At 36.5% G+C, this 24,665-nt stretch overlaps 1 pseudogene; it reads left to right on the top strand.

The window, feature by feature from the left end:
• Positions 1-353: 353 nt before the first annotated feature.
• Positions 354-474, top strand: LOC127666410 (uncharacterized; annotated as a pseudogene).
• Positions 475-24,665: the final 24,191 nt, after the last annotated feature.

Genomic DNA, 24,665 nt, shown 5'->3' with positions numbered 1-24,665 from the left:
CTACATTACTGTAGTGGGTTTTTACCTATCTCTTAAAAGATTATAGAGCTTTAACTTGGCTTATGAACTCTTCAGCCACATGAAGGAGAAAGTATTCAGAAAAGATCTTGTAATATGAACCGGTTAAATTTGAGTACTCTCAAGTTTCCTCTTTCGTCAGTTAGCCTAATGAAGTTCAAACAATGTATAGATGTTACTTTTGTTTCTCATCTTCAAAGAAATTCTTTCAGGGTCTATTCCCAACACATAGTTAAGCTCCAACTTAATTCCAGAATATTGCATCCTTTCATCTAAGAAATATTAGTTGTTAGAGATAGAAGAGTAAGCTTACTTCAAGAAGGGTATCAGTCACAGTTGGACAGGCATTGAACATATGGTTGCTATGTCATATGTACATCAGTAAGTGGCAGAGAGGAGAGGCTATGACTCTGCTCAGTGATCTGTGAATATCTCAATATTTGATAGCCAAATTTCCTGAAATTTAGCTATCAATAAATAAAATAATAAAATAAGAAATAAAATAAGAAAGAGAGAGAAAGGGAGGGAGAGAGGGAGGGAGGGAGAGAGGGATGGAGGGATGGAGGGAGGGAGAGAAGGAGAGAGAGTGAGAGAGAGAGAGAGAGAGAGAGAGAGAGAGAGAGAGAGAGAGAGAGAACTTGGAAAGGGATGGCTCACCAGTCATCTCTTCCTCATTGGTCTCTGAGACTTTTGCACTGTGTAAGCTCAGTTGGGTATCCAAGCTGCAGATCAAGTAGTTTATTAGAAGAACCCTACTGATACTTCAGGTTTATACAGGAATGAGCCCAAGACAATAACCAGATTGATGCCATGGAGTCTGTACAGAGAGCTAGCCTGAGATAATCACACTTCATTGCTGTGCAGGTCTTGGGGTGCAGAGCATGCCTAAAATGACATTTTCCTGCTGTCATAATTCACAATCATGGCATAGCACTCCTGAGATTATCCCAGACATTCAGAGACCCCAGGGATCTCTAAGTGAAACAAGAAAGTGGTGGATAAGTGGAAAAGAACAAAAGAAAAAGGATGCAGGCAAAAAAGAATGGCAGAATTGGAGAGTAGAAGATTGTGGAGAATAGTGAGGAACAGCCCAATGTAGGTATCTGGTGATGCCATCTGGGACTATGGTGGCATCCTTGTCTGTGCAACCTCCAGGGTCTGTCTGGGTTTATGTTCCTGAAGCAGTAGGAGTCTGTTAAAACCAAAGTCTAGATTGAAGTCCCTGATCTGGGCTACAGTCTGATGACAAGTTGATATCTGATGGCTAGGCAGAACTGGTCCCACACCTCACCTGGGCATCAAGGGAGAGCTGGTCCTGGGGCTGTGAAAACAGGAGACATGCCCCTGCCCCTATTGAGCTACAGTACTCAGGAGAGAAGGCTTGTGTCTTGGGGGAGCTGCAGGTGAGGATTGGAATGGGTAAGAAAGATAACCCCCATGCCCATTGACCCAAGGCAGTTGGGAAAGCCAGACTAGAGGTTATCAGAGTAGAATAAATGTCCCTGTACCTCACCTACTATATCACTCGGGGAACATGTCCTGCACCTTACCTGAGAGGCTTAGAGTAGGTCTTGGATGTGGGAGTTGTGGATGATCTGGTCCAAAGGAGCTTGTGAGGTCCAGCCCTACCTCTTTTCCACTGTGTGGTGGTGGTGTTGAGGGAGTGATCTCCCTCTCCACCCTTTTGCCCTCATCAGCAGCTTTGGGTAGAACTGACCCCAAAGGAGTCATGAGAGCCAGAGAGCTGTCCCACCCTTCCCTTGTTGCTACACTTGGGGAGAAGACCCATCTCATCTGGGCACTACAATAGAGCTAATACTGAGGGCAGAGCTTGACTGAGCTGCCCTGAAAGTGTGAACATGGGAAATCTGGCCCCTTAACTTGTCTGCCATGTGGCAGCATGGGGGAGGGAAAGATGCCTTTCTCATCCCTTGATACCTAAGAGAAGTAGGAGGGGTGACTGTGGGGTCATGAAAGCAGTAGAGCTGTCCAGTCCCCTCACCTGCTGCAGCACAGTAGAACTGGCCCTGGACATGGTGGTTGCAGGTGAATTGACCAGGAGACTCTGAGAACTGAAAATATGTCCCTGCTTCTTGTCTGCTCTGCAGTGGTCTCTACAAGGCAGAGATGCCCTCCCTCATCCACTCTCCTTGCCATCTGTGGGAAGCTAAAATAGAAACTCTGGTTATGTGGTCATGAGAGTGGGGAACTGGCCATGTCCTTCACTAGCTGCTACACTTGACATATCAGGTTCTGTAATCCTCCTGGGCAGCAGGGCAATGCTGGCTCAGGTTGCAAGAGTTTCTGGTGAGCCATACTGACTGTGTGACAGACAGGCTCAGAAATGGAACTTTGAATTGGGTCACCCTAGCATGTATGCCATTGATGGATTGGAGTGAAGGATGGAGCTGGGCCCACAGATCCAGAACTACAGGATCTCCATGACCCAGAGCAGCAACAGGATATCCCAGCGGAGTCCCAGTGAGGTCTGCAGTATGGACTAACAGACGGCAAAGGGCTCATACCAGACCATCACAACATTGCAATGAATATTTACAAGTGAAGAAGTGTGGGCAAAAGGGTGTACTGTCGGACACACTGTGATATATTGAGAATGGGATAAAGGGGGCATAGTAGGATTAAGGTGATGATGTGAAATTCACAAAGAACCAATAAAAGTTTAAAAAACATATAAACCAAGCAAAGAAATACAATATAAGCCTTGAAATTGCAATTTTCTGAAAACCTTGGTTAAACTAGCTCCATCCATAACACTCAGCCCTAGCCTTTGTTTACTTATTTGAAACTGTTGTGTCCATTTTCCATTCCTAACTTCTGAACCATAAGGAAAGCTAAAATTAACTTTTTTTTTTCCTGCTTGTTGGGTTGATTGAGAGGGAGTCTAACCTTGTAGTCTTATAGGACAAGAACTATAGAGAACACACACCAGTTTTGAACTCTCACAGACCTTCCCCAATATGCTGGGACTGCAAACATTCATCAATATTCCTGCGATGGCAATGGTTCCTATATCAATTTTTTGGGTTTTTGTATTAATTTATTCCTGGTGGATTTATCTTTATATCCCTTATACTTTGGTGTATATTTTGTCTTTCACTATTTTCCTATGCTTTCAGAGTAATTTTGCACTAACTGATTTCTATGACTATAGTAGGTATGCTTTGTTTTAAACATTTATATTCTCTTTTTTAATTCTTCTTTTTCTTTATTGGCCAATTCATTTCTAAACCTAAGCTTTAATGGAACAATACTAGGATTTGGCCTTTTCTATAGTAGTTAATCTAGAAAAGCTTTCTTGTCATAATTTGGAAAAGCATAGTGTTCACAATCTTCAGGCACCTTGCTCTTTCCTCCCTTTCCCCATGTCCATGTAAAGACACGGGTTCTTTCTCTGGAGAATTTATCCTTCCTTACACCCAATAGACGTGTGGCTCTTGACTGAGGATTGTTATAGTGATTGCTTAACAAACCTCCCTGGAAACAAAGAACATTTTTTAACAAGAACTAAATAAGTCAGGCCACTCAGTTTTGATTTCCATAAATTAATATGATGAGAAATAAAATTCAATCATTGATGACTTATCCAACTCATTTTTTTTTTTACTATTGTGGGAATAAATGGCTTACAACAATGTGGGAGTTCAAGGTAGTTATTCAGTGTAATATAAGGAAAGTAACACAAAATTACATTACTTATTCCATGGAAGTTTCTTATTTTTGTATTTGATGATTTTGTATTTAATTATTGGATATAGTTCAGCAATTAATGGTGAAAAAGTAGAATTTAAATGTGTATATTCCAAAATGTTTTATGGCAATGAAAAAAATATAACATGGACAAAATTTTGTATATGTGCATATATCTATTTTACTTATGAATTAGATTAAATAAGAATCTGATGACTTCTATAAAAGAAATACTATTAAGAAAAATAAAAAATCTGAATTTCAAAATGCTGTGATAAAAACATAAACTCTAAATTTAAAATACTACCTCTCTAAATATAAACTATCTTGTATAATGAAATATTTTTGTACAATGTATTTTGTACAATGTGCTTTGATTATTTTTATGTTCACCCATACTTCACAGACTCACTCACCCTTTTCTGTCCCATCCAATATTTTATGGGTTTTGTTTGATTGTTTTCTCATCAAAGCTAAGTGGTACTCACCAGATGATTTTGGTTGCATGGTCTTCAATGGAATATGATCAAAGTAGCAGGGTCTACAGTTTCAGAAGAACCCCAGTTCCACAGCTGCTTACTTCCTGTAGTTCCTATGCTAGGAGTAGAGGGTGGTGCTCAACTCCCTTCTCCATGATATGATTCTATCATGGTTGAAGTTTCCACATGTCTAGTGTGTGGTGATACTGTAGACTTCACACATTTTTTTTTTCATTTTCATTTCAGAAGATGTAGCAATTATGGAAAAAATATTATTTCTACCCAAACCAAATAAAATGCAAATTTTATCTAAATGTAGATTTGTGAGTGGTATACTTAGTGTTTTTTCTTCACTTTGTTTGTCTTGTTTTTAGTCATTCTAGTTTCCGAAACTGGTCAGTGAGGAATGAATTTACTTGACTGCTAATGACAAGAATCTGTAATTGGGGAATAAGAAAGGACATGACTTCCCCCTCCTTGACTCCCATAGCTGCAAAGAGTTTGATGCTGCTGATGTATTTGCATTTCTAACATCTGCTGCTTTCATCATTAAATTCCACCCACTAGTTTATGCCTGAAGCTGCAAAATAGGAACATTAGCTGAAAAAAACTCAAATTAAAGGAGAAAATTAAAGCTTTGAAAATATATATTACCACCTATCATCTTCCATAGTAGTCAGAAACACAGCCCCCAGCTCTTCATAAAATACATCAAACTCCTTAATAGTGAAAGAAATTTAAATCATCAAACATTACTCTAGGAAAGCTAAGCGTATGTTGTTGAATTAAATAAAGACTAAGAGGATAAAACACTGCGCTTCATAAATGTAATACATTTCTCAAAGATCTCAATTTGGATAAGAGTTATTTCTTCAGAATTACATATCTAAGTATGTGCAATTCTAAGTGACTTTTGAGAATATGTAAATTACATATTAATTGAAGGTGATACACTCTGATATGTAATATATGCATTAGATATAAAGAAAAAATTAAGTGAAAATAATAAAAAAACAAATGAAAAATATCAGGAGATACATTATATTCCATGAATATACTTGACTTTAAAGCCCATTTTCTACCATAAGATGCATTAATATTATTCATGTATGCCATCTCTTTTCCTGCTGTTGATTTAAAACATACTTGCTAAGTTCATTTCAAACATTGGGAAACACTCAAAAAATGAATCAAGAATATATGAAAACCATGAAGGCTCTGGTAACCACTCCATCATTGTCTAACACAGTAATACTATGCACAGTAATAGGACCCAACTTAGTTTTGAACTACTTGCTTTGAAAGATTTATACTGACATTCCTTCATGATAAGCTTGGTTCAACCTTTGCATTCGTTTAGAGAATTTTGAGGTTCTGTTTTTTGACACTGAGATTATCGACTGTATTTTAAGGTTTCATCTTTCTTCTCAATTGACCTGTGTGATCACTCCCTGTCATTTCAGTGACAAGTACCCTTTATAGTATAGCAATCAGTCATGATTTAGGTAACTGGCTTATAGAGTCTTTCCAAAGTGAATATTAAATGTTTTATAGAATTTTGAAATATATCTGTCTTATGGCTTAAACATAAATCCTCCTCTACCATGTATTATTTCCTTATTCCCCAGCTGGTGATGTTAGATTGCAAAGGTATATAAGTTTGAAACATGAAGCTACCTGGTGGAAACACATAAAATGAAACAGCTGCTAATATGCTGACATTGTTCTGTAGCTGTTTGTTGCTACCAGGTACCCTATGTGCCTAACTGGCACTGTGCAGTAAGATCCTTTGAAGTTTTTAAGACAAAATAAATCTTTCCTTATGAAGGATGTTTTTAATACTTATATAAAAAGAACTAATATTTATAAAATAATCATTTATAAACATACAACTGCTAAAATGTTGATTCTCTCATTTTACATATAAATTAAAATTAATAGTTATAAATTCAACTTCATTAAAATTCATCTCAACTGTAATATTTGAATAATACTTAGGTTTTCCTTTTTAATAATGCTATCAATTAACAAAATTTGTTCTTTTAATCTGATTATCACAGATCTAAATGATCTACTAATAAATATGGGGTTCACAGAATATTGAAAGACATCAAATTTTATGTCTCAAAAATTTTTTAGCATCTAAAATCAATGACAAGCTTAATGCTTTCCAAATTAGATAGCACTGTTTTAATTTAAAAAGTCAGCAATATAATTACTCCTTAAGCAAAAGGCCACAGAGAGGAAAATTGGATGATACTTAAATTGAGCATATGAAAAATTTAATTTGCGTTAAAAATCTAGCAATTAGACACTTACACGACAGCAGGAGAGATTCAGATTTCAAGCATTCCACTTCCAATGGAAACTCCATCACATTCATTTATGTTATAAAAAAACTTTAAGTCTCTGAAAACTATAGGAAATAAATCTTATTACAAATTCAAAATGCATTTACTGTTAAGACATTTCTGAAAAGTTTCCATTTCTACTAGATTCTTAGTTTTTTATCTTCAATTTAATGCAAAAATAATCCATAGCAAAATGTGTGGACCTCTTCAAAATTGAAAATACAGAGATCTCCTAAAGTTTTCCATGGTTTCACAGTTGACTCCATTGTATAAAGTACAGAATGTGATAGTACACTGGGAACTAATTTGAAAAAGAAAACAAAAACAGTGTATTTACCCTAAACTATATATTGTCTAGTGCCCAGTATCGTCAAAATTGTTTTTGTATCCAATAATATAATGTCCTCTAAAACCACACGGTCAAGAGATTGTGGGTAGCACAAACACTAGAGAGAGAGAGAGAGAGAGAGAGAGAGAGAGAGAGAGAGAGAGAGAGAGAGAGAGAGAAAGGGAGAGAGAGAGTGAGAGAGAAAGGGAGAGAGAGAGAGAGAGAGAGAGAGAGAGAGAGAGAGAGAGAGAGAGAGAGAGAGAGAGAGAAGAGGACAGAGAGAGACAGAGAGGCAGAGAGAGAGAAAGAGAGAGAGCGGGAGAGAGGAAAAAGATAGACATAGACAGACAGACAGACAGAGAGACAAACAGACACACACACACACACACACACACACACACACACACAAAGACCAAGACACAGAAAAGACAAAGTAAGGTAGGCATGGAAAATGTAGACCAATTAACAGTAAAGCCATTTGAGAAATAATGTATAGAAATATAGAACTCAAGTCTTAAAGGCATCAATAAAAAGAAACCTAGGCAAAAGTTAGTGCCAAGGGTATATAATGCCTCATATAGACTAGACAAGAATTAAAATGTTAGCATTTGATTGAGTAATGCATAGGTTTATGGGGGTCACGTTTATGAACCATTTAGCGACACAGTAAAATTAAATGCTTAAACAGACTAAGTGTAGAAAACCAATAAGGTAGTGAACAGAATCATAAATCTGAGTTTGGATAACCTCATTTAGATTGAGTGGCAAATGAGTATTCAGTATAGCATCCTGCTGAAGTTTTAGCTATAGTGAATCTATATGCTTTTGATTTGTTTTGTTTCTAGGAGAATGTTTGACTTCTGATGGGTGGAGTAATAAAAAACTCCATAGAAAATGATTAGATAAAAATTTCTACAGTTATTCTAAGTAAAAAATTATATAACGTCAATTTATAGGACTATAAAAGGTAAGTAATTATACCTGTACCTTATTTCTACACATGGACTTGACACGACTGTAGTTCAAACTATATCAGCACAGCAATATTATAGCTTTTTTAAAATTTTATTTAATATAATCTTCATTATATTTCAAATAGTAAAACTTTTTCTGGATTTCCCCCTCCCCGAAAACCCCCAACCCCTCCTCCCACCCCCTTCCTCCAATATATACCCCTCCACCCAACCTACTCCCACCTCACCCTCCCTCGATTTCCCTTTGTTGGGGCCTCTATAGAGAATTCACCTGACCATGGACCACTCTTCCCACTGATGCCCAACAAGGCATTCCTCTGCTACATTTTTTGGCTGGAACCATATGTACCCCTTGGTTGATGGTTTATTCCCTGGGAGTCCTAGGGTGTCTGGGTGGCCTACATCTTGTTGTTCCCTTGGGACTGTAGACCCCTTCAGTTCCCCTGGACCATCCTCTAACTCCTCCATTTGGGACCCCATGCCCAGACTAATGGGCCTCTGTATGTGTAAGTCTCTGGCAGTGCCCCTCCAGAGATAAGCATGGAATGTTCCTTTTGGTATGTACTTCTAGTGGTCCATAATAGTGTCAGGGTTTGGTGACTAGTTATAGGATGAATCCCCAGGTAGGGCAGTCTCTGGGTGGCCTTTACTTCAGTCTCTGCTCCACACTTTGTCACCTTTATTGCTCCTGTGAGTATTTTGTTCCCTTTCTCAGAGGAACAAAAGCACCCTCACTTCAGTCCTCCTTCTTCTTGTGCTTTCTGTGGTCTATGAATTATAACTTGTTTATTTTTTATTTTGAGCTTTTGGACTAACATCCACTTATCAGTGAGTGCACACTGTGTGTGTTCTTTTGTGATTGGGTTACCTCACTCGGGATGACACTTTCCAGTTCCATTCATTTGCCTAAGAAGTTCATTAATTCATTGCTTTTAATAGCTAAATAGTACTCCACTGTGTATATATACACCACAGTTTTGTATCCATTCTTCCGTTGTAGGACATCTGGGTTCTTTCCAGCTTCTGGCTATTATAAATAAGGCTGCTATGAACATAGTGGAACATGTGTCCTTATTACATGTAGGAGTATCTTCTGAGTATATTCCCAGGAGTTGTATAGCTGGGTCTTCAGGTAGTACTATGTCTAGTTTTCTGAGGAACCGCCAAACTGATTGCCAGAGTGGTTTTACCATTTTGCAGTCCCACCAACAATGGAGAAGTGTTCCTCTTTCTCTACATCCTCTGCAGCATCTGCTGTCCCCTGAGTTTTTGATCTTAGCCATTCTGACTGGTGTGAGGTGGAATCTCAGTGTTGTTTTGATTTGCATTTCCCTGATAACTAAGGATGCTGAACATTTCTTTTGGTGCTTTAGAGCCATTCGAGTTTTCTCAATTGAGAATTCCCTGTTTAGCTCTGTACCCCATTTTTAAATAAGGTTATTTTACTCTCTTGGGACTAAATTCTTGACTTCTTCGTATACATTGGATATTAGCCCTCTATCGCATGTAGGATTGGTAAAGATCTTTTCCCAATTTGTTGGTTGCTGTTTTGTCTTATTGACTGTGCCTTTTGCCTTACAGAAGCTTTGCAGTTTTATGAGGTACCATTTGTCAATTCTTGTTCTTACAGCATAAGCCATTGGTGTTCTATTCAGGAACTTTTCCCCTGTGCCCATGTGTTCAAGGAAAGTAGAAAACTTACTATTTGAATGGTGCTGAGGCTTCCTCAGTGATCCTGCCTGAGTTCTAAAATCATCCATTGCCCATGGTTGTATGAAGTAATTAGCACACCCCCAGTTAGAGTGACTTATAGTTTGCAGAGTGGAATGTATAGAATGCATCCTGAACTCAGGATTAGTTATTTGCATTTACACGGAATGACTGTGAGGGGATATTAAAGCCTCTTGTTTTGTTGACGATAAGACCAGATGTCATTTTCAATCATGAGTAACCACTAAAGTAACCAGTAAAGATTGAGAGAAGGCTGAAGGTTTGTGAGTGGGTTTGTGTCTCCATCCTTCCATTGGAAAGTCTTTCCTATCTATGAAGTGTCCAGCCACATCAGCCTCTATATTCCCAACTTCTAGGAGTCTCATTTAGTGTCACTTCCATAGACTCTTGAAAGCCTCCTCCATCCTATGTATCTGGATCATCCCAGAGATGCTACCATCAATTTCCCTTCTCTCTTTAAGCCCTCTCAACATTCCCTCTCCACACACCTGAATCCTACTCCAGTTCCTCTTCCAACTCCCTCTCTCAAACAGTTCCCTATCCCTACCCATATCCAATGTTTATTTTCCTTTCTGAGTGAGATTCAAGCATCCTCTCTTGAGCCCTCCTTGTTACTTAACCTCTTTGAATCTAGCATGATTATACTGTACTTTTTGGCTAATGTCCACTTATTATTACATATTAGCACATGCCATGAATGTCTTTTTGGTTCTGGGTTACCTCACTCAGGATGATATTTGCTAGTTCCATCAATTTTCATGAAAATTGCAAGGTGTTCTTGTTTTTAAAAGCTGAGTAGTGTTCCATTGTGTTAATGTCCTATAATTTCTTTATCCATTCTGCAGCTGAGGGACATTTAAGACGTTTCAAATTTCTAGCTATTACAAGTAAAGCTACTATAAACATAGCTGAGCAAGTGTCCTCTTGGAATGACAGAGCATCATTTGAGTATATGCTCAGAAATGGTGTAGCTGGTCGAACTATTCTTAATTTTCTAGAAATCATCAAGATGAGCAGGGATAAATATGGAGCAATGATTGAGTTGTCCAATACTGGACCAACTTGAGACCCACTGACACTATTAATAATTATCTGTTATGCTTGTAGACAGGATCCTAGTAAAACTGTCATCTGAGAGGATTCATCCATCATCATCAGCTGCTGCTGCTGAAACAAATGCGTAGTAGACCCAGAGTCAAACATTAGACAGAGCTCAGGTGAAATCTCGTGGAAGACGATGGGGAAGGATTGATGGAGCCTGAAGAAGCAAGAACCTCACAACATAATCTACAGAGTCAACTACCCTGTGCCCCTAGGGGCTCACATAGACTGAACCACGAATCAAAGAGCATGCATTGGCTGGAAATAGACCCTCATGCATGTATGTAGCAGATGTGCAACATGGTCTCTATGTGGCCCCTCTAATTCCCTTTGGATGCCTTTTCTAGCTGGACTGCTTAGTCTGGCTTTATTAGTAGAGGATGTGCCTAGTACTGCTGTGATTTGATGTGACAGATTAGGTTGGTACATGGGGGAACATTTCCTTCTCTGGAGAGAAGGGGAAGGAGGAATGGAGGGAGGGAGTGTAAGGTGGGACTGGGAGGAGAGGAGGAAGTGGTGCTGTGATAGAGATGTCAAGGGAAGAAGTAAATAAATTAAGAGAAAAAAGAATAGTAGAAGGATATAGGGATGTCTGTGTAAGTTGCCTTAAGATAGGATAGAAATTAAATAAAAGGGTTTGTGATTTTGCATTGGCTAGGTAAGTAAGCAGATATAGGAAATGTAGATGACATCTGGAATCCATGATGAAACTTACCAATCACGATCTTACTGGCAACATTAGAGATGATTGTAGAAACTTTCTTTCCCTGCTAATACACACTCTAACTTAGCAATATACTTTAAAATATAAATATTCTTTATTTTTTTATGTTAAAGTCTTAGTTTTAATACTTAAACACTTTTGGTTATACTTCCAACACTAGACAGATTCTTATTATATAGTTGATTATTTGTATGTGTGTATTTAACTCTGTGCAATCAAGTACATGCCGGCCATGGGACATGTGTGGACATCAGCGGGACAAATGGATGAATCCTTTCTCTCCTTCAACCCTGTTGTTCAGTGTGATCAATCTCAGGTGGCCAGGCTTCCCAGCCGGAACCTTTATCCAATCGAAGAGTCTCCTTGTAAATTTTGTAAATCTTTGTAATGGGTGATTTTGCTAAGCCATTTTAGTCTATCGGAAAAGAAATGTTAACTCTCAAATTAGGACCCTGGTCCCTTAATACTTGTACAGTGGTCTAATGCAGAGCTGTTCTTTGAAGTTCAGGCTTAAGCTGATATCTTTTTTTAAGCAATGGTTGTTGATTGATGATGTTCTGAATGTCTTCAATTTTATGAGAAAGTATTTGTAGCATATTTTGTGCTTTTAAAGCTGTCTTCACCTACTAGCTGAACTATTTTCTAATACATTAAAAAGTGATAACCAACCAACTCTCTAATGCATATGAAATTCTTAATCATAATTTGGAAAATGTAGTTTCTATAATTGAAAAGCAAATGGACAGTCCTGGAGGGAAATGAAATGTGATAACATTATGAAGAAAACATGTAAGAGGTAAATATTTTATAATTCTTCAATTAATTGAATAAGTGTATGAAATGCATATAAAATATTTCTGTGTACTAAGAAAATTAGAAGATATCTCTTGTGACCTTTACCTTCAGATCTTCTTGTTACAATAATGTTATGCTAAATAAAGATAGAGATTTTTTTTCAGGTGTGTGTGAGGCAGGTATAAAGCTGATCATAAAATAGAGACGAGAATGAGATGGAGATCACGCAATCATGTGACTGTTTTAAAACAGAGCATTTCCTCAGTAACGAGAGAAGATTAAAAAAAGGGGAGAAAGGTGAAGAAGCTAAAGATGTTACTCTCTGGGAGCTGATGGACTGAAAGTGAAGGACGACTGAAAATGGGCAAGGGGAAGTGGGAAAAATGGAAAGCACTATGCTAACCTGGAGCCTGAGGCTTCAGTCCTACCACTGACCAGGGATTATACAATGTTACCAACCTCACAGAGGTTAGGGTATAACTCTTCCTCAGGAAATTAAAGTGACAGCTCAGCTTGACCAGCATTTAATTAAGCTTATAATAAATTAACTAGAGCTCACTTAAGCCCATCTGGATTTCCAATTACAGAGATTTTAAGATAATATATTGGTTTACTTTTAAGCCACCATGTCTGTGCTGATTTGACACTAGCAATAGAATATATTGAGAAAGAAAGAGAAAAAGAGGGAAAGAAAGAAGAAAGAACGAAGGAAGAAAAATGAAAAAAATACTGAAGTAATTCTCTGCAAAGACAACCATTGTAGCATTTTACAGGTTTCAAACGGCAGGGGTTAATTATGTGTTTTATAATCACGGTTTGGACATAAACAGTGCATGGAAATTGTCTGTCTTCATCAGCTCTATTATTCTAGAGAGGCATTATCATCCTGTTGAGATGAAGCCCCTGAAACGCACTGCTCTTTTCCAACTCACAGTTCTTGTACCTCATTCCCCACAGAGAGATCTTGGCCACCTTCTCTTAGAAATTCAGTTATTTCTCTCCCCTAGGTCTAAATGAGTTCAGAGTAACTTTAACATAAAAAATACACACAATTTATTTCTTCATTTGTGAAAGACAAATCAGTGAGGTTTAAATGTCCTAGTATTTCAAGCTTCTTTACTGAAAAATTAGCATTTTTCAATATTTTGGAGCATTAAGGAAAATACATAGAATAGTCATTGCTTTTTATTGTAGCCTTTATTCATTGTCCAAAATCATTTCAGTTCTTTCAGCCTTGCCACGATATCCTCACAGCCTGATGGAATTTCACAAAATCCTTTGATAAAATATGTGAATTACTTTGGACAATACAGTTCAGAGTAATAAAAGCTCATGTTCATAGCCTTAAAGGGCAGAAAAAACTTCCCATAAACCTTTATTAGAAAATGATTTATGAAAATCAAATCCCGTGGGAAGTTAAAAGAAGACAAATTAGATACAAGATTAGGCTTTATTTTTGTAATGGTTTATACACTGAGAAATGAACTCAAGTGTCTGTTTTTGTAAATATGGATCCAAATTGTGTCATACATTCAATTTTCATATTCATATTCTACCACATAAACAACCATTGAGATCTAAAAATTGCTTTTGTCATTTCATCTATGTAGATTGATATTCCCAGGCATACAATCAATAAAAACATATTTGAAAATCTTTTACCTTTGTTATTTTACTATACTATCTTAATTATTGAGACTTCTCAGAAAAAAACCACAGTGATAAAAATTACTTCATTAGTGGCATACATGTTTAAATTCAAGCAAATGCATTTCAATGTTTTGAGCACTGAAATTGTGGGAAGTAGAAAATAATTTTGTGCAATCCAGGTACCTTTCATCGGGACAAGAAGCTACCTTTAAATAATATATTAAAGATTAGGCTCTGCCTCATTGACTAAGTAATCAATTTCTCAGTGAGACTATTTAGTCATTTTTTTTTACAGATGAGTGTAACCCATGGGAAAGATTTAGAAATATACCATTATGTCTACTTAAGAAAAATACATTTTAGAGTACAGTGCTTAAGTTAAAATTTTTAAAGTGCTCAGTGAAAACAGAGTACAGTGGAAGCTAAGTGGAAAGAATTGATGTTCAGTTTTGGCTATCAATTAGTGTGTGTGTGTGTGTGTGTGTGTGTGTGTGTGTGTAAAGAACACCAAAACCCAAATAAATCAGTTGTACTTTTCGAATGCCATATATTTCCCTGAAATTTCTCTGAGATTGTTAATTGGCTCATGGTATTTTCCTTTGTAATGTAGCAAAGAAAGTTACTGTAATACTTCGTAAAATTCGTTTTATTTGGAATACGTTTCATATTCAGCCCGTAGAAGTATGAACATTACACTGTGCTTGTGTTAATTTTAAATAATTTTGTCTTTAATATTTCAAAGGCTTACAAATAATTTTGTTTAAATATGTTTAACCATTTCAAATGACAAGATCTTCTGCATCTCTTAAGTTTCTCTTCTTTAGGAAAACAACTTCCAGGTCCACAGTTCATGGAATAGCTGTTTGCCATGAAAGTTCCCACCGAAGTCAGCGTGCCTGCAGAAGTGGTGCTGCCTGCCGCTGAGAGCACTCAGTCTTTAAACACTCCACCAGTTAATTGCACTCATTTTGCACAGAGTCTTAAAGATGATTTTTCTGCGTGAAAACAACATAAAGCAGAGTAATAACCAGTAAGTGGCAACTATTCTTCTCTTTCTAGAGAAAGCCTTTTTTTTTATTAAATATTCTCTTCATTTACATTTCAAATATTATGACCTTTCCTCCTTTCCTCTCTGAAAACCCCCTATCCCATCCCCCCTTGCCCAGCTCACCAACCCACCCACTCCTGCTTCCCTCTCCTGGCATTCCCCTACACTGGAACACTGAGCCTTCACAGGAGCAAGAGCCTCTCCTCCCTTTGATGTCTGACAAGGCCATCCTCTGCTGGAGCCATGGGTCCCTCCCTGTGTACTCTTTGGTTGGTGGTTTAGTTCCTGGAAGTTCTGGGAGTACTGAGTGGTTCATATTGTTGTTCCTCCTATTGTGCTTCAAACCTCTTCAGCTCCTTGGGTCCTTTCTCTAGCTCCTTCATCTGGGACCCTGTGCTCAGTCCAATGGTTGGTTGTGAGCATCCACCTCTGTATTTGTCAGGTTCTGGCAGAGCCTCTCAGGAGACAGCCAAATCAGGCTCCTTCAGCAAACACTTGTTGGCCTCCATAATAGTGTCTGGGTTTGGTGACTGTGTATGGGAAAGATGCCCACGTGGGATCCATCAGGATGCCCTTTCCTTCAGTCTCTGCTCCACACTTTGTTGCTGTATCTCCTCCCATGGGTATTTTGATCCTCTTTCTAAGAAGGACCAAAGTATACATGCTTTGCCTTAATACAGGGATGGCTTTAGTTTTATTTCCACTGTGATGAATTTCAAATATGTCGATATCACATAGCAAACATGTAGAAGCATTTTTCTTTTTCTGCACAAAAACAATGCACTCGAAAAGTTTAAAATGACAAATAGGTTTCCTTAATTTAAACACTGAAAAACACTTTGAGCTTTTTGTTTAAGCTCAATGCCCTTGTCTTTTGAGCGACATCACTCTAAGGATATTAGTTATAAAGGATTTTTTTGTTTGTTTTTTTTGGGGATTTTTTTTTTGAGGCAGGGTTTCTCTGTATAGCCCTGGCTGTCCTGAAACTCACTCTGTAGACCAGGCTGGCCTCGATCTCAGAAATCCTCCTGCCTCTGCCTCCCAGTGTGCTGGGATTACAGGTGTGTGCCACCACTGCCCGGCTATTAAGGAATTTTTATTTCACACCTCAGATCCTCTGAATGTAGACTAATTCAGGTCTTTCCCTTTCCCATTGCTATAGCTCTTAAATATTGAATATGGAAGTTCTCATTTTTCTTTTTTTACCTGAGAGTCTAATATGTCATGCTTATTACATAGCACATCCCTCTTAAGTGAACTGGACTTGTTTGGATTAAACACTGTGGTGTTTAAATTTAATATAGCCTTTAAATTTTTCATTAAAATAAAAGCAATGTTTCTTTATAATTATTGAAGAAAGTAATTAAAATGTTTTATTGAAGAGAGTAGAAATGAGTTAGTAATTTTAATGTTGAATATTAGTGGAAAATGGTCACATATACATAAAGGAACCTAAAAGTCTTCTGCATATTATTTCTGTGTGTATATTTATAGTGTGAGCACACATTTTTCATGCATACTTTAAACTGTCCTAGAACATCTTTGTGGAAAATATTTCTGGTTATTCTTAATTAAAAAGCAATCAAAACATTTATTACTTTAAGAGATCTCAAGATTGCTCAGTGGATAAAGTCTTTACCTCCAAGACTGAGGAATTTTGTTGAATATCTGGGACCTACATTGTGGAAACAAAGAACAAACTCCTAAAAATTACCATCAAACTTCACATGAGTACGTGTGTGTGTGTGTGTGTGTGTGTGTGTGTGTATTTGTAAATGTGCACACACACAAACACACCAATGCAAGCAGATAGACCAATGAAATACAGAAATACAATTTAAATAATTTAAAAGGAATATAAAACATCAATTTTTCAATAAATTAAAAAAAACAAAAGAGCTTTAACATAATGCATATATATTCAATACCCAATGTGATTATAAAGTTTGGACAATGAAATTTTAAAACTTTCATAAGTATATAACTGTGTACACATAGTCCAGTTTCTTTCTCTTTAACTTCGATACTCTGTACTTAAATGACCACACAGATCCAGGAATTTTATAAAAAGTCAAAACAGAAATTATTGAAAGCTTTCTGCTATTTTAATTTGTTTTGAAATGTTTGCTCTTTCATTTGAAATTATAACATATCATTTTGCCCTTTCAGTTCAATACTCTAAAATCTCTAATTTAACCATATTAATTCCCCCAGCCTAGAACTTTCTATGTAGCCTAATATATTCTTGAACTAATTGTCTTCCTGCCTCTAAATCCCAAATTCTGAGACAACAGGCTTATTCTATCATATCCAGATACTTTCACTATAGATTATATAATGTGTTATATTAAATAGACTAATTTCTTTTTGAAGGCACAGTCTTGCATTATTGTTTTACAATATTCCACATTTATTCCACAGTGATAACTTCTACTTCTTCTACTAGTATAAAAATATAACTAGGAATTTATGTTCCTAGAATATTTTATAGTCATAATGCATCTGAGAGAACATCTCATCCAGCACCTTCATATTTCTGGCAAAGACAAATTACTTAAAGCTTCCAGTTAGCTGTTACAGATAATTAATTTATGAAGAATATAAAATCACTCTACAGTATATGCTACATTTAAACTTTCCGTGATTTCTTTATAAGTATCTGTATTATATATATATATATATATATATAATATTATATAATATATAATGTATTATATAATATATAATATATATACATTACAAAGTTCTGTAACAAATGGATGAAATTATTTGCATTTTATTTATTAAATAGAATATACACTTGTGGTTTATGCTTTTCCTTGTTCCTTTTTTGCATTTCCTGTTGACTACAGGTTATAAACAACATATCTACATATTTGAATTAGCAAAAATTTGTGTGTTGCTAATGGAAAATTGAATCTATCAAGTCTATCAGTATAAGAATTTCAAAACTACTTCATAGAATACTGTTTTATTTATCAATTGCCTATTATAAATTATCAGCAAACATGTTTGATAGCAACTTGTTTATCATAGTTTCAGAGGGTCAAAACAAGGTCAGGTTCTGTGTCACTCAGGCTACCTTCAAGAATCTAGATAAAAAGGCAATCACTGAAAAACTCTTCTTGTCAGCATAGTTTATCATTATGTTTTGACTCATTTTTTTAATTTGCAAAGGGGGTGTCATTCTGAGCACTATGTAATATTTTATTGATATACTAAAATTATTGAACTCCCTCACATTTATTGAATTATAGATTTTTTTATTTTGATGAGATTAATGAAATGCTCACAGATGTGAATGTGATGTGCTCGGATGAACACTTGAGTTTTCATATTATTCGTTTTTAATTTTAGTCATATTTTATTAGATATTTTATTTATTTACATTTCAAATGTTATCCCCTTTCCAGGTTCCCCCTCCATCCAGAAACACCCTATCCCATCCCTCCTTCTCCTGCTTCTATGAGGGTATTCTCCCTCCCACCACCCACCCCAGCCTCCACACCCTCGCATTTTCCTATACTGGAGCATATAGCCTTGTCAGGACCAACTGCCTCTTCTCCCATTGATGCCCAACAAGGCTGGAGCCATGGGTCCCTCCATGTATACTCATTGGTTGGTAGTTTAGACCATGGGAGCTCTGGTTGGTTGATATTGTTGTTCGTTCTATGGAGTTGCAAATCCCTTCAGCTCCTTCAGTCCTTTCTCTAACTCCTCCAATGGGGACTCCATGATCAGTTCAATGGTCAGCTGTGAGCATCCACCTGTATATATGTTAGACTCTGGTGGAGCCTCTCAGGAGACAGCTATATCAGGCTCCTTTCAGTATGCACTTTTTAGCATCCACATTAGTGTTTGGGTTTGGTGACTGTATTTGGGATGGATCCTCATGTGGGGCAGTCTCTGGATGGCCTTTCCTTCAGTCTCTGCTTCACACTTTTCCTCCCTATTTGTTTCTGTGAGTTACTCCTTCTAAGTAAGACCAAAGCATCCACACTTTTGGTCTTCCTTCTTGAGCTTCATGTTGTCTGTGAATTGTATCTTGTGTATTCCGAGCTTTTGTGCTAATAGCCACTTATCAGTGAGTACATACCATGTGTGTTCTTTTGTGATTGGGTTACCTCTCTCAGAATAATATTTTCTAGTCCCCTCCATTTGCCTAAGAATTTCATAAATTCATTGTTTTTAATAGCTAAGTAGTACTCTATTGTGTAAATGTGCCCACATTTTCTGTATCCATTCCACTATTGAAAGATATCTGGGTTCTTTCCACCTTCTGGGTATTATAAATATGGTTGCTATGAACATAGCAGAGCATGTGTCCTTTTTATATGTTGGAGCATCTTTTGGGTATATGCTCAGAAATGGTATAGATGCATCCTCAGGTAATACTCTGTCCAATTTTCTGAGGAACAGCCAGACTAATTTCCAGAGTGGTTGTATCAGCTTGCAATCCCACAAGCAGTGCAGGAATGTTCTTTCTGGACACCTTTACCAGCATCTGCTGTCACCTCAGTTTTTGATTTTAGCTATTCTGACTGGTCTGAGGTGCAATCTCAGGGTTATCTTGATATGTATTTCCCTGATGACTAAGGATATTGAACATTTCTTTAGGTGCTTCTCAACCATTCAGCATTCCTCAGCTGAGAATGTTTTGCTTATTACTGTACCCTATTATTGATAGGGTTATTTGATTGTCTGGAGTATAATTTCTTGAGTTCTTTGTATATATTGGATATAGCCCACTATTGGATGTAGGATTCGTACAGATCTTTTCCCAATCTGTTGGTTGCCATTTTGTCCTATTGACAGTGTCCTTTACCTTACAGAAGAATCGTTGCAATTTTATGAGGTCCCATCTGTCGATTCTTGATCTTAGAGCATAAGCCATTGGTGCCCAGTTTAGGAAAATTTCCCCTGTGCCCATGTATTCAAGGCTCTTCTCCACTTTCTCTTCTATTAGTTTCAGTGTATCTGATTTTATGTGAAGGTCCTTGATCTACTTGGACTTGAGTTTTGTACAAGGAGATAAGAATGGATCGATTGGCATTCACCTACATGATGACCACTAGTTGAACCATACTTATTCTTATCTTAAAAATTAGCATTCTTCTGTGGCTTCTACTTTCTTTGCTTTTTATGTATTTGTATGTATATATTTCTATTATCACCCACAATTTCATTATCCAACTTATCTTTTGAATTCAATATTTAAAACTCCAGTCATAATTAAAGGAAAATTTCTTACAATCACAAAAAGCACAAAACAAATCTCTTCTATGCCATACAAAAGGCTATTAAATATACCAGTTCTGTACTTTTTAATTAAAATGAGTGGCGCTAAAATAGATGGATTTTTTTATGATACTATCCCAATGAATTAACATTACACTCTCAAATAAGATATTCATTTGTACAATATTGTAAATTCTATTCATACAGATAAGAATTTAAGAAGAAGCCAAATTTTTAATGTATAATCTAGTAATATAAGCTATTATAATATTTTGCATTTAAAATATAAAAAGAAAGGTTATTAAAAGTTCCTTATTAAACTAGCCATATGTCTCCTCAGAAAACATATTAAAATATAATTCTGATATAAGAATAATTATTTTCTTTCAAATAAAATCATGTGAATTTTAATTTATGCTTTGGAAGAGCACTCAAATTTACATTTTCATGGAAAAGAAATTGTAAGCGCAAGTATAATTCAGAGTCATAGGACTTTCAATAAATACTTTTAATTCTGATAGCGTTACTGAGATAGTCATAAAGAAAAATTATATTTAATAATTTAATTACAACCTAGTGTTTTCATAAAGAAAAATATCAGAAGTTCAAATCTAAAATTCTGCTAGTTTTCTTTATACCTCACCAAGTTTATTAATTTGCAACATATCCATACATTACTGGCATGTTTATTTATAATGTAGTTTGATGATATTAAGTTATTTAAAGTGACTAGATTACAACAGAGATGAAGCAATTACTCCAATCAACTTAACTTAAAATGAGACTGTCATAATAAAATATGCCTGCTTGAAAAGCCATTTCAAACTCATTATCCTGGTTTGATAACTTTTCATGTGCAATTACACCAGTCCATCTAATGTAAGCCTCTAATGTGTTATGGATAGAAAGAAGGGCTTGCCTTTGGAATGCTGAGTGATCTACATGTTTTTATTTATGTAATGAGCAATGGAAACAGGATAATGGTGTCCTGATTCCACACATTCTCTGATGGCTTTCTTGAATATTAATCTAATTAAAACACATTTTTTTTCTATTTCACTTCTCTTGTTTTACACCCCTGCTGCATTGAAGAGGTCCGAAAACATTTTTCCCCAAATAAAGTCTTAGGTAACAGGAAAATACATAAATTAAACTAGGATTAAAATACGGACAGAAACTGACAAAACAATAAATAAAATTGTTGTCACATAAATTGTTATGTTGTCACATAAATTGTTGTCTGAACAATGAGAGTTCTTTGAGGGAAAATCCTAATCCAAACCTTCACCACAGCACTGTTTGCACTTACTGGCTTACTATCCTCAGAGATAGCTTCATGCGCAGTCAACTTCTCGAAAAATCTCTAAGCTAGTAACTATAAATCAAGTAATATTCATCTCCTGAAATTAGAGCACATACTAAATGGAAATGTCCATGCAGATCTCATAAACATCTGGAATTTTAAGCAAAAACATGTGAACCAACATACGACTAAAGACAAAAAGCTCCAGAAAGACCTGGGGAACTTTTATTTTCTCCTACTGAGTTGCCACATCCAGCAATGATATGAGTTTCTATGCCAGCCTTATTTTATCTTCTTAGGCCATATTTGGTAGCTATCCATGGGAGGCATAATATTGTTGATTTTTTCTTTTCATTTTTTTTGTTTTGTTTTTTGTTCTTTTTGTTTTCTATGGGAGACATAAGGAGTTGACTGGGGAAAGGGGAGTCAGAGGTAGGAACTGACAGGATTGGGGGCAGAGGATACTGTAGTTTAGGTATAATGTATGAGAGAACAATAGTTTTTAAGGTGCCCAGTAAGAAACTCTTTAGATCCTTTGTCTGAAGATCAAGTGACTATAGGTGTGTGGGTCCATTACTGGGTCTTCCATCCTATTCCATTGATCCACCTGCCTGTCCCTGTACCAATACCATGCAGTTTTTAACACTATTGCTCTGTAGTATTGTTTGACTCCGGGATACTGATACCCCCAGAAGTTACTTTACTGTTTTTACTGTTGAGAATAGTTTTAGCTATCCTGTTTGTTTGTTTGTTTTTTGTTATTTGAGATGATTTTGAGAATTGCTCTTTCTAACTCTATGAAGAACTGAGTTGGGATTTTGATGAGGATTGCATTGAATCTGTATATTACTGTTGGCAAGATGGCCATTTTAACTATATTAATTCTGCCAATCCAAGAGCATGGAAGATTTTTCCATTTTCTGAGGTCTTCTTTGATTTCCATCTTCAGAGACCTGAAGTTCTTGTCATACAGATCTTTTATTTGTTTGGTTAGAGTCACACCAAGATACTTTATATTGTTTGTGGCTATTGTGAAGGGTGTCATTTCCCTAATTTCTTTCTTAGCCTGCTTATCCTTTGAGTAAAGGAAGGCTACCAATTTGCTTGAGTTGATTTTATAACCAGCCACTTTCCTGAAGTTGAAAACATCCAGTGGAAAAAAGATAGCCTTTTCAACCAATAATGCTCATTCAATTGGATGTCAGCATGCAGAAGAATGCGAATTAATACATTCTTATCTCCTTGCACTAAGCTAAACTCCAAGTGGATCAAGGACCTCCACATAAAGCCAGACACTCTGAAGCTAATAGAAAAGAAACTGGGGAAGACCCTTGAGGACATCGGTACAGGGGGAAATTTCCTGAACAGAACACCAATAGCTTATACTCTAAGATCAGGAATTGACAAATGGAACCTCATAAAATTACAAAGTTTCTGTAAGGCAAAGGACACCATCAAAAGGACAAATCAGCAACCAACAAATTGGGAAAAGATTGTCACCAATCCTACATAAGACAGAGGGCTAATATCAAATATATATAAAAAATTCAAGAAGTTAGACCCTAGAAAACCAAATAACCCTATTAAAAAATGGGGTACAGAGCTAAACAAAGAATTTTCACCTGAAGAACTTCAGATGGCTGAGAAGCACCTTAAGAAATGTTCAACATCACTAGTCATTAGGGAAATGCAAATCAAAACAACCCTGAGATTTCACCTCACACCAGTCAGAATGGCTAAGATCAAAAACTCAGTAGACAGCAGGTATTAGGGAGGATGTGGGGAAAGAGGAACACTCCTCCACTGCTGGTGGGATTGCAAGCTGGTACAACCACTCTGGAAATCAGTCTGGACGTTCCTCAAAAAACTGGGCATGACACTTCCAGAGGACCCTGCTATACCACTCCTGGGCATATACCCAGAGGATTCCCCAGCATATAATAAGGATACATGCTCCACTATGTTCATAGAAACCCTATTTATAATAGCCAGAAGCTGGAAAGAACCCAGGTATCCCTCAACAGAAGAATGGGTACAAAATATGTGGTATATATACACAATGGAGTACTATTCAGCTATTAGAACCAATAAATTCATGAAATTCTTAGACAAATGGATGGAGCTGGAGAACATCATCCTAAGTGAGGTAACCCAGTCTCAAAAGAACACTCATGGTATGTACTCACTGATAAGCGGATATTAGCCTAGAAGCTTGGAATACCCATGACACAATCCACATATCAAATGATGTCCAAGAAGAAGGAAGGACTAGTCCCTGGTTCTGGAAAGTCTCAATGCAGCAGTGTAAGGCTATACCAGAACAGGGAAGTGGGAAGGGGTGAATGGGGAAACAGGGGAAGGGAAGAGAGTTTATGGGACTTTCGGGGAGCAGAGAGCCAGGAAAGGTCAAATCATTTGAAATGTAAATAAAGAATATATCGAATAAAAATATTTATTTATTAAAAAACTCTTTAGGACATTTTTTATTTGTTTATGTCCAATAAAATGTGCCTGTGAGGTACACTGCTTTAGTTTTCTTTTTTTGTAGATATCTTAAAGGTCTAAATGTACAGATAAAATATATTTATTGCGATAAACATACTGAAAAGGCTTTGTCATAGGAAAAAACCTTTTAAAGCAGAAATGCAAATCAAAATTTTAAGCATCCTGTAGTTAATCTCATTTGAGTGATCATATAACAGGAGTATTGTACAATCATAATTATGAGTTTTAGGAATATATAATCATTTAAGGAATGTTTTAATATGTCATATGATTTATACATCAAGACAATAATCAGGAGGGCTAGTTCATATAAAATGGGAGGGAAATAGTTCTTGCCTATCATGATTGAAGGAGTAGAAATGGGGAAAGCAGGAAGGAGAGGGGGCAAGAGAGAGAGAGAGGAATAAAGGAAGAGGGAGACATAGAATGAGGGAGAGCACAGTCTGAAAAGTGTGTTTCTGCAAAACTGTGTCCTAGTATGAGTGGCAAGCAGGGCATAATAGTAACTAATTTAAGAGAAGGTTAGGTGACTATTCTTTTATTTTGAGGACCTCTGTGAAATTCAACAGAAACAGATAATGTCTTAATTATGTCAGATCTACCAAATATTGCTAATCTGGAATGAAGGGATAGGGAAATGACAAAATTAAAAGTTATTGGGCTCTCAAAATGCCATGGACAAGATAAAAATGATAAGCCTGATAGCATCCAA

Source organism: Apodemus sylvaticus, chromosome 15 (genome assembly GCF_947179515.1).
Source record: "Apodemus sylvaticus chromosome 15, mApoSyl1.1, whole genome shotgun sequence".
Classification (NCBI taxonomy): Eukaryota; Metazoa; Chordata; class Mammalia; order Rodentia; family Muridae; genus Apodemus; species Apodemus sylvaticus.
This window is presented reverse-complemented; position numbering and strand designations above follow the sequence as displayed.